Genomic DNA, 24,939 nt, shown 5'->3' with positions numbered 1-24,939 from the left:
ATTGACTCGGTCGACGAGGATTCTAAGAGACAACCAGGAATCGAAACGCGAACGAACGCGGCTGTGATTCAATGAACCCGACGCATATCGTCATCGACCGTTCAAATATTCCCGGTAATACGAGAGGGAAGCAGGACGGTTCACGGGGACGCCGGCAGATGGCGTTGGCCGCGAGCACATCCGCAGAATCAAAAAAGACAGCTGGGAAGTGTAACATCACACATCGATTCGACGGCCCTGGCGAGCCCGAAAAATTCTCTGTAATTCCGCGTTTTGTTGGCTGCGGCCCGCGTCCCCGTGAAAGAAAACACGAGCCGTTGCACGCCAGAGACCGAGCCGTGTGTGCCTTGCCGGAGAAAGTGACTGTTCTCAATGTGCCGATACGAAACGTGACTGTTGGTTATGCGGTTCCTGTCACGAACACCAGCCCTCGTTCAACCCCCGTTACACGACGACTGCGACCACCTACGTGGAAAACTGCCGCGGAGTTCACTGCATTGCGGTGAGTATCGTCAATTTCTCGTTCCCTCCTTCGTCGTACTCCGTTGCGACTGTTCGTCGGGCCGAGTTGCTTTCATTTTTCCGCGTATAACGCGATTCGATACACAAAGCAGCGGGGTTCATTACCCTCTGCGATCGACGATATATCTTGCGGGTACGCGCTGCCGAATTTCACGTTCCGTGCACGGCTATATTCCGCCTTATTTTTCACGGAGGATGCCAGTTCTCCGAACAGCCCCGATATATTCCAGGAGAAAAGCCATCGGCGATCTCGTGGCTCCTCGGGGTTAGAGGTCTTTTTACACGCGCCGACTCTCGACCATATTTGTGTCGTGTACACGCGATACCGACGTATTATCGGCGGCAGCGGTGGTGGTAGTTTTACTAGCGTTTTTGAGAGCACTTATTTTTCCAGAAAATACAGGCAATCGTGGTCCTCCATAAGGCTCGTTTCCAGTCGGATCTCGAGTGATTTACAAGCCGAGGCACGAGGGTAACGCAGGAACGGGCCGTACCACCGAGTTTTCATTCATTCGACACGGGGGTCGAACCACGAAAATTCTAATGGAAACGCCTCCGACCCGCTCTCTCTCTCTCTCTCTCTCTCTCTCTCTCTCTCTCTCTCTCTCTCTCTCTCTCGCTAATTTCTCCCGGCGAGCTCGCGTGTCGCGTTTACCCTGCAATTAAATTCGTGTCCGTTCGCAGGCGGGTTGGCATTGAATTTTCGGGCACGTACGGCTGCAATCAAATATTTCTGCGGCCGCGCTACTACAGGCACACGTATATTCTCGAAACGACGACTGCTTGACCGTTGACACTGGTCGCGAATCGGTCGCGAAGATTTAAAGTTTACCACAGTTTCGTGAGTTCCGTCCCTTTAAAGCGTTCTCGAGAGAAGCGAACCGGGGGTGCAACTGCTTTTAACCTGTTAACGCGCAAAACTTGTCCTTTAAATCCTTGGTGTCCGTCGATACGATACCAGGCCCATCTCGACTCGCGGTGGGAAATATTATTAACTATTTGTATTACGTCGCATAATGAAGCCGCGGCCGCCTCGTGTCGTCGCCTCGCAAGGGTCGAAGAAGTAAACGGAGAAAGAGAGAGAGAGAGAGAGAGAGAGAGAGGGAGAGAGAGAGAGAGAGAGAGAGAGAGAGAGAGAGAGCGGAGAGAGAACGGAGAGAGAGAGAGAGAGAGAGAGAGAGAGAGAGAGAGCGGAGAGAGAGAGAGAGAGAGCGGAGAGAGAGAGAGAGAGAGAGAGAGAGAGAACGGAGAGAGAGAGAGAGAGAGAGAGAGAGAGAGAGAGAGAGAACGGAGAGAGAGAGAGAGAGAGAGAGAGAGAGAACGGGGAGAGAGAGAGAGAGAGAGAGAGAGAGAACGGGGAGAGAGAGAGAGAGAGAGCGGAGAGGTGAGGGTAGATTAAATACGACGGATGAATTGACTCGTCTACCCCTATTAATGGGTTAACGGGACGATATCTAATAGATTGGCGCGGGCTACGTCACGGAAGGGTCCTCGTTACTTCGGTGCTTCTCCTTCGGTGGCACCTTTGGTGCCTGATCGCAGTATAATTCGATCGAAGAAGTAAGAACCGATCGATCGACGGAGATAACGATTACCGATCGCGAAATCGAATCCGCGCCACCCCCCCGGCAACGCAGTCCTCGTTTTGTTTGCGCAACGTGGCCGTAAACAATAAACGCCGGCAGAAAATAGACGCGTCCGGCGTGCACGGGGTGCGTCGAACTCGCTTTTCCTCTCGTCTCCTCCCGCCACCTCTGGCGTCCTCTCGCGTCCTCTCGCCGCCTCTCGTTTTCTCCCCTGTCGTCCCGCCACCCCTATCCGTGCCGCGTATCACGTTCCTGTACCAAGGATATTTGTAATCGATCCGAACGATCTGAAGGTAAATCCCGGTCATTGTCGTCCCGATACATAGGCCCGAGCGCGATACCGAACGAAATAAGCACAATTGTTCGAGCTATCGGATAACTGGGGAACCGTGCGGACGATCGGTTTCGAAGCGTGGTCCGTGGCGAGCCGGTTTGCAACGTCGTCCGTTTCGGCTTCGAGCAGCAGTCCGCGATTTTTCCGCGAATACCGAGCAATGTCGTCGTCCGAGAACGCGTTAACTTCGCGCTTTTTATTTTATCCATCGATTTGACGACAACGTCTGCGAGGAAACCTGTTCGCGTCGCGATCGCAGGGGGTAGCAATCGCGTCGATACGCTCGCGAAAGGGCAAACTTTTCCCGCTTCGATTCGCCGGTGGGTAGCCCGAATTTTCGGAACTCGAACGAGTGAATCTAGGGTGATCGGTGGCTTTTTTGTAATTTTGTCATAATCGAGGTCTCGTTTAACCTTTTAGGTACGGCTGAATTCTGCGCGAGGCTATTTCTCTGGACGGCAGAGTCTGATATGTACTGTACAGAGTCTGATACTGTATATTCTGTCTGTATATACAGGGTGTCCCAAAAATGTCTCGCAATCCGAAAGTGGCGGGTTCCTCGGGCCATTTGAAGCAACTTTTTCCTTAACAAAAATTTTCTCCGAGGCACCGTTAACGTGTTATTAACGAAAAACAGTGACCAACGAGAGGCGAGCTCAGCTGGCGCGAGGCGATCGAGCCAATGAGCGGAACTGGGCTTCGCGCGCTGGTTGGTTGGGCCGCCTCGCGTCAGCCGTACTCGATTCTTATTGGTCACTGTTTTTCGTTAATAACTCGTTAACGGTGCCTCGGAGAAAATTTGTGTAAAGGAAGAAGTTGCTTCAAATGATCCGAGGAACCCGCCATTTCCGGATTGCGAGACATTTTTGGGACACCCTGTTGACTGTTGTAAATCGATGCGAAGACAAAAGAAATGTGAAACAATGCATATGAAGACGATTATTTGGTTCAAACGATGAGCGAGTGAGCTACTAGAGCAAGCCACTATAGCGGCGCGTCGTGCCTAAAAGGTTAACGCCGGCGCGGGCTACGCGCTTGGCGGACGGAAACATCTTCTCGGCTGATCGGAGCCGATTCGAGCTGACGCGGAGCGTGGTCGTTACTCGGCGATTGTTCTCTCCTTGCATCCTCCAGAATATTTATCAAGCCCGCCGCGGAGCCACGGGAACAATCGTAACCCTGCGCCGCACAGCCAGGATCTTTAATAATGGGAACGCGATGCAGGGCCGTATCGATTTTGGGGCGCAAGCTGCGGTGCAAGCCATTTACGGGCCGGTACCGATGGAGATTAATGGAAAGTCGCTAGCTCGCATCGGCTTGTCGAACGTCCGTCGATCCGCCTTCCCGGCCTCGTTTACTTTCGCGTACTCGAATCGTTCGCCTTCGTTGCGAGTTTTCCATGCATTCCCGATAACGGACTGCCACTCCGCGTATTTCGTTATCCTCGATCCCGCGGAAGTAACTCCCGCCGACTTCGGTCACGATCTCGACGGTTCGGTTGGCTCGCGCGTTTCGTTCCACTTATATTCCGAACGTCTCGGTAGCCGCGCCGCGCCTCGACGTATTCCCGCGAAATTAACGCGACGACGTTTCGAAGTCGAGTCCCCGCGGTCCCGCGAAACACGTGCCACCCGTTTCCCTCGGCGCGGTTACGTCTCTCGCGATAATTACGCGCTTAACACTAAACCTATCGCGGTCAAAGTGACCGCTTTTTTAATTTGCAATTCTGCAAAGTTCCGAGGCTCTTTCTTGGAAAACGCTTGAATATTATATAAATATACTATATATATATTATAATATATTACTTGCTAATATAATATAATATATTGAATATTATAAAACGATTTATATTATTGGAGCAAGTTTTATAATAAAAACTTTACAAATTCCAAATAAATTCGGTCTTCTCACTTTTGTAAAGCAGCGTACATGCCAGTTAGTATTACTGCTTGGTAGGTTTAGTGTTAACTGAGACATCGTTCTGATCGCTGCCCTCGTAAACGGGCTCTCGATTGCACGGTATTTTGTCAATAAAATTAGCGATCCGATAGGAGGACAACGGCGAAAATAAAACAGGAAAAGGGAACGAACAAGTCTCTTAATAAATCCATTTCAGTTCTGTCACTCATCAGATTTTTTTTTGTACTTCGTGCACCGCTTTTAATACCTTCGATACCGTCGCTATTTCTTCCTCCCCCTTCCCATGACCCTTCACCTTTTCCTCCCCTATCCTTCGGTTTGCTTTTTTTGTACTACCCCCTTGTACTATTTTTCTGATTCGTGCTCCTACTTTTAATTATTATTATTATTATTATTGTTGTTATTTATTGGTAAACGCGAGCACTTTGTGTACACAATAATGGTTTAAATATAGAGAAGCTGCTGCGACACGATTCTATCTTTATTACCTTTTCGATCCCATTGTACCGTATTATTTGTATTATTTGTTCCATTATTGTCGCTTCGTTTAGCTTTTCCATCACTCGTTTTTTTCTTGTTTTGTACGGCGTTTTCTTTTCAATTCAATTTCATTCGTAGTCTTGCTAATGACTGCTCGACGAAATTGGAACTTTTCGAAATCTCTTCTTTTGGAAACCGTGTTCAGAATCTACGACTAACTTTATCTTGTACGACGCGTAACTTGTACTTCTATTACGTTCTTTTTCTTCTCGGCAAAATTTATTCTCTATCGCAACCGAATGGATGTATCTCTATGGATATTCTATTTTAACGCTATGCCGTCCGCAGATCTTAGATACGATTCTTTCGTTTGACGCCGGCATAATGGCTTGGAAATTGTAGATATTAAAAAAAATTTCGAAGATGGCGGTAATATAAATTCCTAAAATTAAGATATGTCATCCAAGAATTTTCGTACTTAATTCTTAGTTAAATAAGCACGATGCTATAGTTAGTTTGCTGCCTTTTAACACTCAAGAAATATAGTTCAAATGTTATTTCAGTTTTTTAAAATGGCACCAAAGCGGTACCACCGGCATACAACAGATAGTTTTTGCATGGCACTAGCGTGGTGCTACCGGACGGCATAGGGTTAATAGGTTTTTGCTCACACATAATGAATAAATATTGCGTATTAACACCAAACCTACCAAGGCGGTCAACATGGCCAGTTCCAGCGTTTTTGTAGAAAAAGGGTTGCCGAAATTATAAAGCAATCATAAAGATTCTTCCTTAATCCAAGCACGCATTACAACAAAAATGGCGAAAGGTCTAAAGAAATACATTCCATTTATCGTTGCAAAGCCATACGCGTTAGCTATAGTCAGTAGCTTCGGTAGGTATAGCGTTCGCGTAACACAGGGACCTTTTTCGTCGGTCGAACAAATAAACCATTATTATTATTATTAGGTCTACCGGAAAGTTCTGTCCGATAGTGTCACTTCAAGTTTCAATCCATATGCACACGTTGATTTGAGACATATATGACAATCTCTCTTTATCATTGCATTTACACACATGTACTCTCCTAAATAAACTGAAACAAAGATGTCTCATGTCATTATTAAGTGAAACGCGATCGTGAGAACATGGCTACCGATGATAATGCCAGACCACATGCTGCTTTGGCGACTCGTCAGAAAATCGCAGAGCTAGGCTGGGAAATTCTGTCGCATCCACCATACTCCCCAGACCTAGCATCCTCCGATTATCACTTGTTTCTCTCTTTGCAAAACTTTTTACAGGAAAAAAAATTCGAAACTGAAGCTGACGTCAATCAAGCACTAGTTGAGTTCTTCGCCTCTAAAAATAAATCATTTTTTAAAAATGGCATTTACAAGTTGCCAACACGCTGGCAAGAAGTCATAAGTAACGATGGAAAGTGTATTCTACAGTAAATATTATTAAATGTATGAAAATTGTGTTCTATTTCAATTCGAAAACGTACAGAACTTTCCGGTAGACCTAATATTATAAGATGCGTCTTCGCGGAAACGCGTCGGCGAGTTACGTGGCGTATCCGGCATAGGTTCTCGAAGAACGGCGGCCCCGGTATAGGGTAGCTTCGATTACGTGGAAACGTCCAAATGGTCATTCGCGTCGCAATTCCGCGACCGGCGCTGTCGTGCCAGAAGTCTTACTCGGAGAGCTCGCCACGATTTCTTTGTCTCGTTCCATTCCGTTTCACTTTGGACCCGCACGATACCCGATGCTCCCGGTCAATACGTTTACCGGTCAATCGTTATCGATTTTCCGTTTGCACGGCTCCCTTTGTACGCCGCGTTCTCGCATCAGTGATTCACCATCGCTACGGCACGATAACAATATTTTGTCGACCGATAACGCGATCTTCCCGGACAAAGGGGAGCGCGGCGGAGCAGAGGGCAGGGTGGCAGGAAGGCAGAGAGGCAGGGTTTGCGGGGCTGTGGGGGAGGAAAGGGGGACGGGTGACCAGGAGGTGGTGGCCGACCACCTCAAGCCGTTTGTTCTCGATCTCTTCTTCGCAGGGTTGTTCCGTGTTTCTTCGATGTTCCGTCGAGTTTAAAGGGATAAAATTCCGAGCGTTCGATTCCCCTCCGTTCATCCCCGGGCCGCCTCCCCCTGTTGCGCCCCTGTGTCGCTATCAGATTATCGTCTCGATTCCGTCGAGAAACGCGCTCGCGCGCGCGCGCACGCGTCTCTTTCCACGCGGACGTGTATTCGGAGCGAATCGCGGTAAAATACGTTATCCCGAATCGTAACCGAAAATATAATAACGATACTAGCAAATAACCCCGCAATCCGCGCGTCGAACTTTCTCCGAGCGCCGCGCGTGTTATACTACCCCTCGGTTCGAGGCGGTGAGACCGTAATAATGGAACACCGGCCGATATATCGTGGCAAAAAGACAGCGGAGTGGTGTATAAAAAAAGAACTTATCGCGACAATAACGGTTTTTTCCCGTGGCTAGGGTTCCGCGCGAAACCGTTCGGGGGCCGTTCGTAAAAAGCCCGGATCCATTCAGATGCGCGGCGAGGGGGGGGGGGGGTCGCGAGGCGGGGGCGGACCGATTCGTGAAACTGCCGGAGCCGTTAACCGACTGTCGGGAGAAAATTCTTTTTGTCGCGAGAAAAAGTTTGTCCGGCGAAGGGTGAACACGGTGACTAGAGGGACGGGGGAACGGGTACGGAACGGAACAACGTGGCAGCGTATCGCGAAAGCGGACCGCGCCTCGTCGGCGCGTCGGTCGCTCCATCAAAGTCACCGGTTCAAGGCCGGTCGGGGATACCGATCGTTTTCGTCGCCGGCCGATGTCTTTGGTCGCGCGATCAATCCGAGTCTCCTTGCTCCCCTCGTCGGCTGGTCTCGCCCCGTGCGAGTCTTAAACCTTTCGGTACCAACGCACTGTCCGCCGCAACACCCCCATTGTACGGGGTGCCGCGCCGAAAATGCGCACATAGCACAGGGTCAGTCCACTTTTGTGCGAAGATTTTCTTAAGCCTTAAGTAATAACTATGCTTAACCCGTTCCTAAATCTTTTGTTTCCTGTAAACATTCCGAAAATGGTCTACAATATGTTAAAATCTATGAACAAAGTTTCGAACAAAAATGTAACCAGAAATGTTTTAAATCAATTCAGATCAAACGACAATTATACCTGTAGCTGTCTTTTTTCGGAATTCTTGTAAGAAAAGACTTTATTAGGATAATTTCTAATATGTCAGAAATATGGCTCACATCGATGCCAGATGTATTCGGCACTCGTTCATACCAGTTATCCCGGGTGTCCCCAAATTATAGTATCTCCGGGGAATGAGGAGTTACTGAGATCATTTGAAGCAACTTTTTCCTCAGCGAAAATATTCTACGATGCTTCGCTCACGAGTTATTAACGAAAAACACTGACCAATCAAAGACGAGCTCGGTTGGCGCCAGGCAGCCGAGCCAATCAGCAGATCTGGACTTCGCTCGCTCATTGGCTCGGCCGTCTCGCGCTGATCGAGCCCGCCACTCATTGGTCACTGTTTTTTGTTAATAACTCGTGAACGAAGCCTCGTAGAATATTTTCGCTGAGGAAAAAGTTGCTTCAAATGATCTCAGGAACCCCTCATTCCCCGGAAATACCATAATACTATATATATACTATAATTTAGGGGCACCCTGTATATCCGGCGCTCGGCCACGCAGGTGACCAGATGGATGCCGGATATATCCGGCGAGCTCGTACCGAAAGGGTTAAGGGCAGAGACGTTGTCGCGTCGGTATCTCTGGCCACGTAATCGCTCGGTACGCGAGATCCGTAAACGGTCTGCGGGGAGCTTGATTCTCATCGAGCACGGCTTATTTTCGGGATCCGGGCACCGAGGCCTTCCGCGGTTAACTCGGATCTGTTCGGGGAAGCTCGAGGCGCGTGTCCCTCGGGTCTCGCCGAGAGTCGACTCTGCCGCGATTCTCACGAGATCTCGCATACATCTCGACGTCTCGCCTCGCGATATATTACTCCGTGGCAATGTAGGCATTTGTATATAGCTTATCAGAGGAGACTGAGGTCTCTCTCGAAAATGGCTGCAATTCCAGGGGCGTACCGAGCGTTCCACCAGCGTTTAGTTCCGCGATCTTCCGGCGTCGGTAGGTACGCCGGTCGTATACATGCATACAGAGACCGGGTCCAAACCTAATATCGTGTTTTGACCTCTCCCTCCCTGGTTGGCTCCCTCGCTCATCCTCCTTCGCCCTCTCTCATTCCCTCTCTCTCTCTCTCCCTCTCTCTCTCTCTCCCCCTCTCTCTCTCCGGTTCTCTGGCTGCGTGGCTCTCTGGCTCTCTCTAGCCGTTCCACCGGCGAACCCACACCCTCTCCAATTCCCTGTACGCCACCCTCGACGTAATCGCCGTCCTCGATCACTCGCCTCCCTGTCTCTGTCTCGCTTTTGTGCTTGCACAGGACGACACCCATCGGCAGTCATCGACACACAAGTCCGATGTTTACTGGCTGCGGTGGTGCGTACCGTACACATTCGCGTATGCAGAGGCACAAAGTGTTAAAAAGCTCGTGTAACCGCAATGCGGATATCTCGTGTGTCTATCGTCGCGCGTATACGAATAGCGACGGGGTTCTGGTTCTCGCTGATTCAATAGTCGTCGGTTGTTTTCTTCCAATCGACGCGTTCGCTTCGTCTCGCCTGGTCTCGCCGCGCCGAGAGCGGTGAACCCGCCGCGGCCGCGGCCGCCGCCGCTGCGCCGTTTTCGAACCGCCGCCGTTTCCGAGAGGGAAACAGAGCTTCGGAACATTTTCTGCCACGGGATGAGAAGAACCCTGGAAAACCACCCACGCTCGGAGAAGTTTCAACTTTCGTGTTTATAGCCCCTGGAATTTGTTCGAGAGAGAGAGAGGCATCGCGGTTGCAGGACCCGTGAGAGGCAGGACGGTGGGGGAGGGAAGAGGGACGCGGGTCGAGTCGGGTTAAATCTTTCGAAAGTATCGCGAACGGAACGTACGACGACGGAGAGAACGTACGAATCAATCCGCGCGACGAACGCTCTCTCGTTGCCGCTCGCGAGATCGCGGGACGCGTTTCGCGGTTTCGAGCGTTACACCACCGGGGGATCGGTGTCTTTCAAATCCGTCGGAAATCGAGCCGTCAGCCCGATAATGCGCATATTTTTCCTGTAGCACCGCGCGATTCGATTTTCCTCGTTCATTTTCCCCTCTTTCCGCCGGCCCGCTTCCGCAAGCGTCGCGCATCGTAATCGTCGCGCGACAACGGGCGCCGCGAAAAATGGTCGCTTGATTGGGACAGAGAGAATTTCAATCGGGATTCTAGCCCCGGCAACAAAGACGATTATCGCGGTGGGACCGGGTCGGGGTCGAGGACGAGAGCGGGAACGACGACGACGAAGACGACGACGACGATTCCGCTGCCGGCGTCTTTGCTCGTAAATAACATTTGCCTCCTCGCGTAAGAACGAAGTTACGACCGTGGAACTTTGCATAAAGAGAAAGGAGGACGTCCGGCGGGCCGACTGCCGACTGTCGACAGTCGGCTGCCAGGGGGTGGATGAGTAGCGGAACGAGAAAGAAAGCTAGGAAAGGAACGACGAGCAAAAAAGTGCATCGGCGGCAGGGCACGGCTCGCGCACAAACGACGATGCACAAAGCGTCGGGGACCTGTGCACACGGAGATCGAGAGGAGCACGTACGCCCGGTTGGCTGCCCTCGAACGAAAGACTCGTTACCCGTTGAACCGTTTAACTCGTCCTCGAAACGCGTTGGGGACCGGAACGAGGGAATCGGCGCGCGGACGATTCCGGATTCGCGGTTTCCCGGCGGAAGCGCCGGGGGATTCTTTCGCGCGCGAGAATCCGATGTTTACAGTGCGTGTGGCAGCTCGATCGGCGATTCGCTTTGGTCCCGAAGGATACCGGAATCGAAGGGAAAGGAGAGAGAGAGAGAGAGAATGCCAGAAGGAGCCGCCCTCGAAGCCGCGGAGGGATCGAAATGCATGCTACGTAGGCGCGACACGAGCTGAAACGAAAAGTCACGGTGCCGGTAACAGGATTTATCGCGTTCGTAGATCGTGCATCACGATATCGGTGAATTTACAGCTCGTTCCCGTCCTCCGGCGGAAAAATCGATGAGAAGCTCTGCTCCGAGAATATCGGAGGAGACTCGCGGCCCCGACGTGGCGTGGGTAGAGCGAGCCTCGCGCGAGGAACGACCGACATCTTTGTCGGGCGACACGTTCGCCGACTGATTTACCAAACGCGGAGAAATTTGGCACGAACGTCTCGAGCTTCGCGACGGGGGGAAGCATCTCCGCGGCGCGGTCTCGCGAATCGTTATACTAAACACGAGGGACAGGTTCCGTGGGAGTTTCTGGTAAGCCGGTTCTTTCCGTACGGCGAGGAAAAAAAGAGAAAGGAAAGAACGTAGGCCGAAAGGAGGGCGATAGCGAGACGCGGATTAGGGGAGGAACGCGCAGGAACGAGGAAAAATGGGCAGAAAAGTGAGACAGCGGATACCGGGATACCGGATAGCGAGTAGTGGGTAGCGGGTAGTGGAAAAAGAGGAAGAGGGCGGAGCGGCGAATAGGTTTCGAGCATTCACGCACACGAGGAGGGTGGGTAGTACGCCGGATTCGTCGATATTTCGGTTTTCCCCATTCCGGAATCCGGATTCCGGATTCCGAACTCGGGGTTCCGGATTCCCCTTCGTCCTTTGGAATAGCTGAACGGGCCGCGTCGCTGTACTTTCGGACGCGGCTTAATCACCGTGAAGGCTTCCCTACCGTGCTCCCAGCCAACGGGAAAGGATCCGGTCTTTATCTCGAACGGCACACGTTGCGTCGCCGCCAGGATTATTCTGCATCCATTCAGTCGGTTCGTTAATTTCACCCATAGAATTACGGTAGCTCGGCTTCCGAACGCGATATCGAGCCCGAAAGTGTTCGGTTTTCTCCTCTCTCTCTCTCTCTCTCTCTCTCTCTCTCTCTTCTCTTCTCCTTTCTTCTCTCCTCTTCTCTCCTCTTTTCGCCCCCCGAATCGATGCACGCCTTCGGCTAATACGGTATCGGCGATTCAGTTTGCTCAACACCGCCGCGGTGTTTCGCGTCCCAAAAAATTCCGCAATACACAGAGCCGCGTTCTCGTTCGCGTGATTCACCGGTGGCTCTCCTCTCGCGGCGATAACGCGATCAACTGTTAACGCTGTGCAGCAGTCTCCGGTCTGGCCTCCTCGGGTGGGACACGTATCTCGCATTGTATCTTCCATAAAACGCTTGTGCAGGTTGCGCGAGAATGCTCCTGCTTGTCTATGTATGTACCTTCTGGGCGACGAATTTCCGTACTGGGAGTCACGTATGGTTGACCCACATGCGCGCGTGGTTGTACTTTGAACTCTGCCGTCCCTGTGCACGGCCCTGCACAAACGCGCGTTCGCCTATCATCGTAAAATTCTAACCAACCGATATTATCGTTACCGCTTTATCCCGCGCCCACAGAGGGATGGTCGCGTGCAAATCAATTTTGCTTTACGTCGACCTTGGTCCAGCGGAATTCTCGGCTTTTCGACCCGATCGATCCTCGAGCGTTCTCTCCGCGCATTGTGCGAAGAGGCAAGCGACATACTTGCGCGCTCGTGGCCCGCGAGACAGCCGTAAACGCAGGGCCGCCGTTTGGCACCCTGGGAGCTCGATCAATTTTTCGGGGGGACGAAACTGCGACTGTTCGCGCAGCGAAAGGTGCGTCGTCGCTCCTCGCGTTCGCGGCATCCTTTTTCTCGCGACCGAAAGCTCTGTTTATCGCTCCGCTAAGCCGCGCTGCGCCCGGGTTCAGTGGCACGCTGCATCTTTACCTCGAAGCGCGCGTCGAGGCCCATTCACCCCGATGTTTTTCTCTCCTTGGACACGTAGATGTAATATATTCAGCCCTCCCGACCGCGTGCTCCTTTGCGCGAATGCTCCCTGTAATTATCTCTTGCCTTTTGCGCGCGGAACACCGAGACAGACCGCGGGAGGGCGGGGGCGGGGAAGAAAGGGGGAAAGATAGCGAACCTGCGCGGTTGCTTTCGTAGCCGTGTGCTCGCTCGCATATGTGCGGAGGTGCGGGTGCGTGCTCCTAACAGTCTATTTATCGTTTCCGGATACAAGCAGCCCGGAATCTCGCACCAGTTTCCATTTCCGCTCGCGCTTCTTCCTTCGAGGTTGCTGATTTCCATTCGGCGCTCGATACACTTTCTTCGCACTTAACCGATTTGCTGGAGTTTTCTTGCCGGTGATTCGTGGCATCGTATCTCTGGCTGTCGCAACGATCCATCCCCCAGTTTCCTCGGCCAACGGTTTCTTCGAAACCATCGAGCGAACCTTTGCGCGCGGCCCTTGAAGCCTCGACCAAGAATCCTCGTCTCTGCGTTAGGTGCGATAATGGGATCGGTTAAATATACGGATCGATAATATTTTTCATATTTCTCTAATAAACAAATCCTTTACATCCCTTAACGCGATTATTTATTATTAAATCAGCTTTGCGAATCATTCGTTGAATTCTGTTCGGACACGGAATTATTTAAATTAAAATATCACTTACGAACTTTGTTAATCCGCACTGTACACCTTGCATACAAATTTCATATGGTACACACGAGGTGTCGTGCACACCAGAAAATTAAAACGGCTGTCACGGTTAAACTACGTATTATTTCGGGTCCGAAAAAGTAGTAAATATTCTGCAGACGTTCTAAAGTAGATGTGAACAGCGTTTTTCTTAAAAATATCACTTTTACGTAGTAAAAAGAAATCCGGAAAGTTCACGCTTCGTGACTTGTTCGATACTTCGAACGCGGCTCGAGTCCGTCCCGACCTTCTGTCAAAGCCTCGTGCTGCGGGCTCTCGAACTTCGCGCCGTCACCTCTGATTGGTCAGTGTTTTTCGTTAATAACTCGTAAACAAAGCCGCAGATTGCATTTACGCAAAGGAAAAAGTTACTTAGAACGACCTCGGCTACCCCACATTTCCGTATTGCGAGACATTTTTGGGACAGCCTGTATGTTCTGTCCTTCTCGGTAGTTTATTTATTCGTTTATTCAATTTTTATTTACGGTTAACAGAAACCCATTAGTTCAGGGTGTACATGTTACAGGCTAAACTTAACCCTTTAAGTGGCGAACAACGGTATATCGTTGTTGGCTATATTTTAGAAAACGTTGTTTCCCGAATATTTTTCATAAATGGCAGTCTTATCTCCTTTCTCTTCTTCCTTCTCGAATTTCCAAATTATCAGGTTCTACAGAATTGGTGTAATTTCTTTCTGGAATTTTACCAAAGTACGTCAAACAGGTTTTGGTACATTTCGCTCAGGTATACGCGACTCTTTCGGTAGACGTCAAGAGGATTACGTACGCTCAACAGCGAAATTAAAGCATCGCTGACTTTTTGCCGAAAAATTGTCGATCTTTGAACAGCTGTAACTCACGTTAAAAGCTAGCACGAAATAGCGACTCTTTAAAAAGTAAATCTCGAAATCTTTACTTTACGATGCCATATTTTAATCTTTAATATCATGCATCCGCGCGCGACTAGCATCTGAAATCTGAGGAAATATTCGCGACCGAAAAAGTGCAAAGTTTAACGCTCTCTATGAACTCGGAAGAATTTTTTCCGAGCTTGCTGCGGAAAAAGTACGATATTGGAAAGCTTCCCCTTTAATTCGAGGGCAGAATTAAGTCGCCACAATTTTCGCCCGCAAAGTTACAGGCGCTTGAAACGTTGCCTTCTCCCGGAACCTTATCCAGTCGGGGATGACGTGTCCTACGAAGAAAAAAAAGGGGGAATCGTCCTATCGTTAGCTTCTCCGGCTCTGCTCCGGGCGAGGTTAATGCGGATACACTTTGGAATTTATTTGGCGAAGGGGACGCGGATTCGACGGAGTGCCAAGGGGATCGCGCCGAGACGCTCGTGAAAAACTTCTCGATCCGCGGTAAGAAGATTTGTACGAATAAGTTTCGCCCGAGAAGGGATCGCGATCTTGGAGGTCGACGCGGTTTATACGCGATGTAAATCCGCGCGCGCTCGAAGCGTCGCCGCGACAACTCGACGCTTTTCGCTTCGATTTAATTGCTTGCAGCATAGCAAGGGACACTCCTTTCGAACCCCACGCGTCCGAGGGGCTCCGAGGCGCATCGATCTCGCTCGGGTTCGGTCAATTTAGGTTAAATACCGAAGCAACGGTCGACAGCAGGGGTCAGTCAGGTCAGGAGTTGCAACGTAGGGTGCAACAATTTTTTTCCTGCACGCTTGAATGGAACGAAGTCCCTCGTGCTTTGTGCAGAGTGAAACACGAGAACCGGCGTACCTCTACCTTGTCGACGCGGACGAAGGATTTCATCGGCCACCTTCTGTGCACGAAGCGCGACGAACTTCTACCTTCGCCTCTGCCTTCGTCTCGGCCTGCTTCACCGCCACACCGCCGCACCGCGTGCATATTTTTGCTCGCGGATGCATAGCTAACGAAGGAGGAGCGTTCGCGCGAAGCAAATTCTGTCTACTCGAACGTAACACGCTTTTCTCGAGCGGCCGACCTACGCGAGAAGAGCTGCCGGGAAATAATTTGCCGGAACCGTGTTTCGCGAATTGGCCTCGCGCCATCGACGATCGCGTGTAACCGGTTCCGTTTGTTTCGTCTTCACGCTGCGCGGGCGCGCGCGATTTCTTCGTGCTACCCTATCGCCCGAATTCGAATGACTTCGGCGCGTTCGCATAGGACAGGGGTGTCAAACTCAAAAGCTAACTTGGGCCAAATAAACAATGCTTAACTTTAGGTGGGCCGCAAAAAAAAAGATCAATGTTCATAGAAACAAGTATTTTTATTTTGACTAGTACATTGTAATAAACATATATAAAGTTAAATTATTGTTTACGTCCTGATACTTGACGTCAAAAATGTTCATCTCGGGCCGCGAGTTTTTGACACCCCTGGCATAGGACGTAATCGCATAACTTGGCTCGTTTTACGCGACAAGGGTAGCACCGTTTTCTCCTTCCATCGATCGATGCTCTATCCGCGTTCTTTTTCAGTATTTCGCGGACCCGCGTTGCCGTCTCGTTGTTTACAATTCGACGGGAGTGTTTGAACTTGTTCTTCTAAGGCTTCTGGGAAACTATAGGGGACGACGATTCGCGGAAATCTCTGCGTCTCGTTACGGCGCGCCGAAAAGTGCTAATAAATGTCTATGTTTACGAGCGGTTCTTGGCTGGCTCGGGTTCGAAGATGCCGCGACTTCGGATCGGTGATCCATCGGAGCGTCACGACGGATTTCTGTCGGCACGAGAAACATTGAAAAGCACTTTTCTAAAATATGGAACGGTCGGCCGCGATGCAGTTATCTCGGTATTAAGCGTTAAGCGGCCAGAGTGTTTTACCTGGTAATATCGTAAACGGCACGCGTGAAATCCGCGGCATAACTAACGGCGAATCGATCGAGGCTCGCCGGCTGTGAGTCCAATATAGTCAATTAAGAGGGTAAAAATTACTCGAATTTTCAGCGACCCCGACACCATTTAGCAGGCGGCACGCGGTTCGCGGCCGGCGACTCTCGCGCCGAGCGGAGCCGAGCTGCCGGCCGCGTATCATTCATCTCGTTTCCGTATCGAACGAAAAATTAACGCCGTGTAATTAACCCTTCCATCGTGCCGGCCCGATATGCCGGACACGTTTAATTTCACTAATTATACGTGACCGGTTGGGATTAGCCGGCTGTCAGAGCCAACAGCCATGTCATTACGCGATATCGTTCGGAACTAAAAGGATTAAAATCGCACTACAGAGGAAAAAGATATACATCGAGCGTGGAAAATACGAGGCGCGCCGCGGCACGGCGGATGAAGCAGCAGTAGCAGCGCACCGATGCACCGGCGCTCCGCCGTTCGCAAAAGATATTGAAAAGGCTCGAAAGAGTTAAGCAGCGAGCGAAAATCAGACAGAAGAGTCGATGCAACCGGTACGGCGTGTATTAAATGAGGGCGCGGTACACGGGTCCGTTACTCGAGTGCATCGTGCAGATGCAGGCCTGCACATCGGGCCGCAACAAGGTGGCCTCTTCTTCTCTCTTTCGTCATCGCCTTTTTTCGCTCGTCCTCTTTCCCTCGCCCACGCCCTCCCTCTCTCCCTCTCTCTCTCTCTCTCTCTCTCTCTCTCTCTCTCTCTCTCTCTCTCTCTCTCTCCCCCTTTCTCTATCTCTGTGTCTCGACGTTGCATTTACAAGAGAGCCGCTCGTATTGCTATCGTAGATGCCCGCTGAAAACCCAAACGCCTCCGCTTCTACCTTCCCCGTCCCACCTGCTCCCTTCGTTTTTTCTCTTTGCCCCGTTCCTTCGGACGAGACACGAGCCGCGAAACGATACCGAAAACATCGCCGATACGCCGAGGCTTTCCGGATTAGAATTTTTAAATATTCAACAATGCATCGTCCGCGTCGAAGATACGAGCCGCGTGTGCTCCTCTCTCTTTGCGCGCCCTCTCCTCTCCTCTCGTTTCGTCCCGTTCGAATCCCGGCGTCGGTTCTTCGCGCGCGCGCGCGTGTGAATGCATGTGCGGTGCACGTGATCGATATGGGTCGCGTCACCCACACCCATATTCTAATATCGAAACGATCATCGCCGTTAAATTACATTTTATACAGCGTTTCGTGATAAATTAGATTTCGCGCGTGCCCGCGCAACAACGCACCGATCCTACATTCTGCCGCGATGAATTTTTCGGATCGCGTACCGCTTTTATGGCCGAGCCTGGAAATTGAAGAACGATGGAAAAGACGAACCCGTATGCACCGCTGCCTCGGAATCGGATCCGAGTGTCGCGGAAATCGGGTAATCGCGCCACCCGAGTCTCCGCTTTCGCGAGGCGACGATGGTGTCGGGCCCCGGTATCGATCGGCCGATCGTTACTCCAACGTGACCCGAGAAGGAAATCAATTTCCAGCTTGAGAATTCGTCTTTCGCGCGTCCACGGTCCGCGACGGAAGACCCGATCTACGACGACGCGTATATCTCGTTCCGAAACGTCGATACGGTCGCCGACGATTCCGCGGACTGCGATCTCGCGACGGAAACGTCGCGTCTCGTTAGCCAACGTTTCGCGAAATTTTCATTCGCGAACCGTTCGATTTTTGATATCGAACATCCGCCCGCGCGAGGCAGCGCGCCAACTTCCACAACGGCGCTGCGGATTACAATGTTTAAATATTCAACGTCCTTCCGTCTTCGCGGGGGAATACGGGAACGGCCGGTGTCAGCCGCATTCTCGATATCATGATATATCGGACCGATCCGCGATCTTAAACTGCGTTTCGCACCGAACCGGGCACATAAATCCCGTTTTATCGAGGTTTCCCTTCCCGCGGCGAGAATCCGCGATTACGATTTGCGCGCGGCCCTTGAAGCCTCGACCAAGAATCCTCGTCTCTGCGTTAGGTGCGATAATGGGATCGGTTAAGTATACGGATCGATAATATTTTTCATATTTTTCTAATAAACAAGTCCTTTACGTCCCTTAACGTGATTATTTATTATTAAATCAGCTTTGCGAATCATTCGTTGAATTCTGTTCGGACAAGGAATTATTTAAATTAAAATATCACTTACGAACTTTGTTAATCCGCACTGTACACCTTGCATAAAAATTTCATATGGTACACACGAGGTGTCGTGCACCCCAGAAAATTAAAACGGCTGTCACGGTTAAACTACGTATTATTTCGGGTCCGAAAGATTAGTAAATATTCTGCAGACGTTCTAAAGTAGAGGTGAACAGCGTTTTTCTTAAAAATATCACTTTTATGTAGTAAAAAGGAATCCGGAAAGTTCACGCTTCGTGACTTGTTCGATACTTCGAACGCGGCTCGAGTCCGTCCCGACCTTCTGTCAAAGCCTCGTGCTGCGTGTTTTTCGTTAATAACTCGTAAACAAAGCCGCAGATTGCATTTTCGCAAAGGAAAAGGTTATTTAGAACGACCTCGGCTACCCCACATTTCCGCATTGCGAGACATTTTTGGGACACCCTGTATAAATTCGTTGCGATCTTCGTCGCGAGATCCGAGGAACGTTTCTGACCCGATTTTTCGTACAGCTGTGACCTAAGAGTAGATTGCGGAGTAACGAGGCAACGCTTATGGCTGGCCCAGATTTATAAACGCAATAAAAGTAATCACTTAGCAGGTCGAATAGAATTATTCTTTTCTTTTCGCAAAGTGCAGTCTTTCAGTCGGCGAGGGCAGCTTTCTCCGATTCTAATTTTTGTGAAACGACGTATGAAAATGAGAATCTGCATAAAAATCTGCAGTCTTCTCGCGAGATATCCCGTGCCGGGGCTTCTCATGGGAATGTCGGGTGAACGAAAATTACTCGAGTACCGTGGTATCTCATGAAATAGCTGGCTACCCGCGCACTTGGTTACCTATTATCGCTTTGACTGCCGCGCCACAACATTAAAACTTGCATAAAATTAAAGTGCTTTATTTAATGAAATTATAATTGCAAAGTTAAGTTGTATTACACGAATTACTTTTTCAAATATTCCGACGCTGCGGAAGATGCGATATTTGTCAAGCCTGAGATTTTTACAACCAAAGCAATATTAAGACAATATCCGAATATCCTCGATGTTTTAAACAACCAGATTTAAGATTTTCGATGTTTACGATCTTTACGAAACCTTATTTACGAGATACAGTAATGTCTCTCTAATCGACGCTCGGATTGTCCACAAAAAAGTACAATTTGGGAAGAGGAGGTTCGTTTTTATACAGGGTGTCCCAAAAATGTCTCGCAATCCGAAAGTAGGGGATTCCTGAGGTCATTTGAAGCAACTTTTTCCTTAGCGAAAATGCAATTCGCGGCTTCGTTTACGAGTTATCAACGAAAAACAGTGACCAATCAGAGGCGAGATCATTTGGCGCGAGACGGCCGAGCCAGTGAGCGGAATTGGGCTCCGCGCGCTCGTTGGGCCGCCGCGCGCCAGCCGAGCTCGCCTCTTATTGGTCACTGTTTTTCGTTAATAACTCGTAAACGAAGCCTCGGAGAAAATTTTCGCAAAGGAAAAGGTTGCTTCAAATGACCTCAGGAACCTCCCATTTCCGGATTGCGAGACATTTTCGGGATATCCTGTAGTTACGAATTTGCAACGATTATGAAAAAAACGAGCCGCAAGGCTCGAATAATCGTATCCCCTCTCCCCAAATTGTCCATTTTTGTGCGCAATCCGAGCGTCAGTTAGGGAGACATTACTGTTCCTGGCTAGTTTTGCTCTATCCGGATGTCCGACGCGCAACGACGTGTACTCTTCCATCCGGATATCTCATATACGCTGTTGAAGGTCCATTATTATCTTCAATTTTGTTTTTGATAGTTGCGCGTACCTCTGGCACGGATACACCGATAGAATACGAAATCGCGTATAACAGTAACGCGAGCTACGACGGCGTCGTTTCCGAAAATCTATATTTCACGTCGGGCTGAAATTGCAGAACCGATCGGTCGTTATACTTGGAGACAGTCCACCGTTTTCCTCGTTGATTCTTCGACGGACGGAGAAGTTTTGACGGCGCGGCGCGGCGCGACGGGACGGTGGGTGCCAAGTAACTTTATTGAAAAGTATCTAGGTAAGTCCCGAGGAACAAAGGTAGTGCTTCTCGCGCGGTTCTTCTTCTCCGGTTCGCGGCGTTTTCTTCCCTCTTCCGCGAGGTTTGATTCTCCTTCCCGGGCCGCCCGTTTTGCCCGCCCGTTTGCTCGCTCGGTCGCCGACTCGCCCGTTCGCCGGCCCTGCTCTGGAACGGAATATTGCCTTTTCGTCGTCGTGCAAGCAAAATCCTTTCCTCCCGCTCGAACACTCGCTGGAAATTGACTCTGCTTATATCGGCTTACCGGCGGCTTTGCAGCCTCTTGGCCCGCCCGCGCGTTTCCTTTCTCCTCTCTCTCTTCGTCATCGTCTTCATCGCCGTCCTCTCCCCCTCCCTTTCTCCCGTTCTGTCATCCTCTCGTCGCCATCGACTTGCGCGCGCGATTCTTTCGTCGACCGCGCCTATCGCCTATCGTCTCTACCTTTCTCCACCGCCTACCGTCTGTCGCCGGTTCTGGGCCCCTTTGTGACGACGTTCCGCTGTCTTTCTGGAAAACACCGTCTGCGGGGCCACGAACATGGAACATCGCACACGGAACACGGAACACCGAGCGATCGCCGAGCCTGCGGAATCAATTTCCTTCCGATTCCGGGCTTCCTCTTCTGCTTCGGAGGATTTTATTTCACGTCCGAATGAATAATTTATGCTCCCGAAATTTCTCCGAAACATTGGCCATTCCGCCGTACACGTTCTTTAGCCGTTTCTATTCCGGGTCGGTTCGTTGCATTAACACGCCACGTTCGAGGCTGCCGGACTATACTTAGGCGGCTCGAATGTCTCGAAAACATATTAACCGTTTAAGCCGGTCGCTTGATATACCTGTGGCGGCTACCTCCTGACCCGCCAGCAGATGGCTCCTCTTCCCGCAAGCAACCGATCCGCCTCGATTCGTATATATACAGACATCGTCCTTCCTACCGACATCCCAACGTTTAAGTCAACAAGTTTAAAAATTACGATGCGAGCTCCGGTTTTCTTAAAGGCTTTTGGGGAGCAAGACTGAAATAGATATATTTGCGACATTTTTGTGCAATGTAATAACTAGTTTAACGAGGGGTAATCTTCCGATACTCCTCCGGCTAATAAATAATAATTTGTAGACCTAATGTTCAACTGTACATTAGTATTGCGATATTTTATAAGAACTTTTCGTTTATTTTTATAGTTACTTTTAAGTTCCGCTATAATTCTGTATGCCTTATAAATAAACACTTTACAAACAAACAAACAAACAAACGTCTAAGTCAAGGGCCCGCTAGGATAGCCTTACTGATGAGTCCTCTAGCGGACCCCCCGGTCGAAACGTCATCCCCTCCCCTTTTCATCTCTAACAACAGAGCCACACTACCACCGCCAAATACCTACCTCGACGTCCCGTTTCGGGTCACGAGTTCGCTGGGGCAGGCTATCGGCCACGGCGGCAAGAGGTATCCGGCCCCCGTTCCTCCGAGAACGAAAGGAATACGATAACCGGCGGTTATCGAATCCTTTGCTCGTTCGACAGCCGAACACTTTCCTTCTCGTATCGGCGATTCGAAAAGCCACCCAAGGAGAAAGCATTATCGCCGGCACACTCGATGCGAGCAAAACCTGTCGGTCGGCAAATCCCGATCGTCGACCGAACATTCTCCCATATTTTCTAATTACGAGGCTGCTCGAGCTGTTCGAGCAACGCGCGGATGCTCAGCCGCGAGCGAACGGCAAGCAAATAAGTCCGCGCGTCGAGTCGCCGCGACGCTAATCCAGCGGCGCGCGAGAAGAACAAAGGGGGGGGGGAGAACGAGATAGTGAGTGACGAAGAGGAAACGTGTGCATCAGCTTTATGTCTTTGAGCATGTACGAGCGGCGACACAGGCTCGCGCGGAATGCACGCGTGTTCTTCTAATGACTCGCGCCAGCCCCGGTATATCTTCTTTACGAGTGTTCGCGCGTGACTTATCTCCCCGGCTGTAATTTACGCTGCGTTGATGCGAAATTAGGAGCGCAAAGATACTAATTGTAGGTCCTAATTACTATGCGCGCGGCCACCGTTATTGCCGGCATATTTCATCGTAATACCGGCTCCCGCCGGCTTCGGAGGTGTCGCGATCGATGCGACGGTGATCGGGCGCGAATCGTCGAACCGAGCTGCATCAGTCGTGTCGCCGGATTCTACGGGAAAATCTTGCACCCCGTGCGAGCATCCGACGTCCGCGTCCGTGTACTCCTCCCGATCGTGGTGCTGGTCGTCGTCGTGCGTCGCATCCGCGTACTCCTGAGCGCGCATGTGCTGCTCGATGACTCACGGTCCCACGCGCGCACACACAACAACCGCGCCACACTTTTCTTACTTACCCTCCGCGCTAATGTTCTCCACGCCCTTTTTCCAAGCGGTGACTCGAGGCGGCCTGGCATCAACGTTCCTTCCGCAGCCGTTCCCGTGTCTAAAGTTCTGTTTTCGTTAGCTACGCGCTCGCAAGTTTTCCCCACTCTCTCTCTCTCTCGCGTCGGCGTCCGCACGCAGGACGCTCCTCTCTAGCATGTCGACTGCTGCCACGCGTATTTACAACAAAATCTCCTACAGGCCACCCGTGCCGCTATAGGAAGCGCGCGCTGTTAACCCTTAAATACATATTGTTGCCAATTGTCCACATTTCAGTTCTACTTAATTTTATTCGAAAACCTGAGTATGTGCGTTTCCGAACACACGTTGATAACAATAGACAATAGACCATGTGCGGAATAAAAGACTTGACATTACTTATGGCGAGTAAGTTATATGTTTTTTGACATTCGAATGCGGTGGGTGATAACCTTCAATGTGTTACTTGGAGAGATATTTTCTTTTTTCGAGTTTCCTATAAAGGAAAGTTTTGTGTCACAACAAAAATCGCAATTGCTTTACTGCATTTCATTTATAAATAATGTGAAAATTCCTATACTAATAGATAATATAAATACATGACCATTTGTTTACGTCTACAATAATTTTAGTAATAAACGCATATTGTTGCCAAAAGTCTACATACAACTTTTTTTCAAAATAAATACTCAATATTATTACCTAGATTTTTTTATTTATTTTTTACGTAACCTATGACTACATTCCTATAAAAAACGATTTTATTAAAATTCAAAACAAAAGATCATGCACTTAAAGGTTAACACTAGATTGCCCAAGGAAGTCATTTTGACTGCTTTTTAATTTCGATTAGAAAAAAGATTATGTATATAATGATACAATTTCTTAGAATTTTGTGACTTCTTGTACAACATATAAATGCGTTTATTAATAACTGTAGTTACCTCCCCCCCCTCCTTCATTTCCGGTATATACAGGGTGTCCCAAAAATGTCTCGCAATCCGGAAATGGCGGGTTCCACAGATCATTTGAAGCAACTTTCTTCCGTTAACGAGTTATTAACGAAAAACAGTGACCAACGAGAGGCGAGCTCAGCTGCCGCGAGATGGCCGAGCCAACGGCGCCAGCGGTCGGCGGTCGAATCCCAGCTCAGCTGGCGCGAGGCGACCGAGCCAATGAGCGGAACTGGGCTTCGTGCGCTGCTTGGCTGGGCCGCCTCGCGTCAGCCGTACTCGATTCTTATTGGTCACTGTATTTCGTTGATAACTCGTTAACGGTGCCTCGGAGAACATTTTTGTAAAGGGAGAAGTTGCTTCAAATGATCCGAGGAACCCGCCGTTTCCGGATCGCGAGACATTTTTGGGACACCCTGTATATGTGTTATACCTATATTGCTCAAAAGCAGTCGTTTTGACTGCTTGGGAAATTTAAAATAATCAGATGACTCTTATTATTGAATTGAGTAAATTTCTTATATGACCAGTTCGGCTCTGTATTGAAATAACATTTTTCATCTTTTTCGATTACCGTTAACATGATAACATACAAGTACATGATAAATTGTTGATTTGGGCATATACTAGATAAGTTGCAGTTGCTCAATAAGCTAAAGTAGTACTTGTTATTCGTATCTTTATGTTGTTTGTATCTTAACATTTTTTTATTGTTAATATTTACTAATAACCTGTTATATAACTGTAAATAATATAAAAAAATATAAGAATAAAAATATTAATATAACAAATTTCTTTACACATTAGTTATTCTTTCGCAATGCAGTCATTTTGACTGCTTTTGGGCAATATAGGTATATACTAAGTTTCAGTCTTTCTAGTGTTAATTCGTGTCTGTTTCTGTTCCTGCATGAACAGTTGGAATCTTTGCCGAGTACTGAATGGTATAACTTAAAATCTCTGCCCTTATTTTTTTCAATAATGAAAAGAGATCGGATTGCCCGGAATGAGAAGCGTAATCTTAGCGATAATGAATGTTAATGAAGATACTATTGACGAGATTTTACGAGAATCGGTCATGGAAGAAGGAAGAAATGTT

General features: G+C 49.5%; 1 protein-coding gene across 2 annotated transcripts in view; it reads left to right on the top strand.

Moving 5' to 3' along the window:
• The first annotated feature begins 192 nt into the window (after positions 1-192).
• The window catches only part of Sema1a (semaphorin 1a), a 295,418-nt gene continuing 270,671 nt past the window's right edge, over positions 193-24,939 (top strand). For both annotated transcript variants that reach the window (XM_033473001.2, XM_033473000.2), the window contains exon 1: positions 193-502. The gene's annotated coding sequence lies outside the window, so the exon portion shown is untranslated. The remainder of the gene's footprint in view (positions 503-24,939) is intronic.

Source organism: Megalopta genalis, chromosome 7, assembly GCF_051020955.1.
Source record: "Megalopta genalis isolate 19385.01 chromosome 7, iyMegGena1_principal, whole genome shotgun sequence".
In the NCBI taxonomy this organism is placed as follows: Eukaryota; Metazoa; Arthropoda; class Insecta; order Hymenoptera; family Halictidae; genus Megalopta; species Megalopta genalis.
This window is presented reverse-complemented; position numbering and strand designations above follow the sequence as displayed.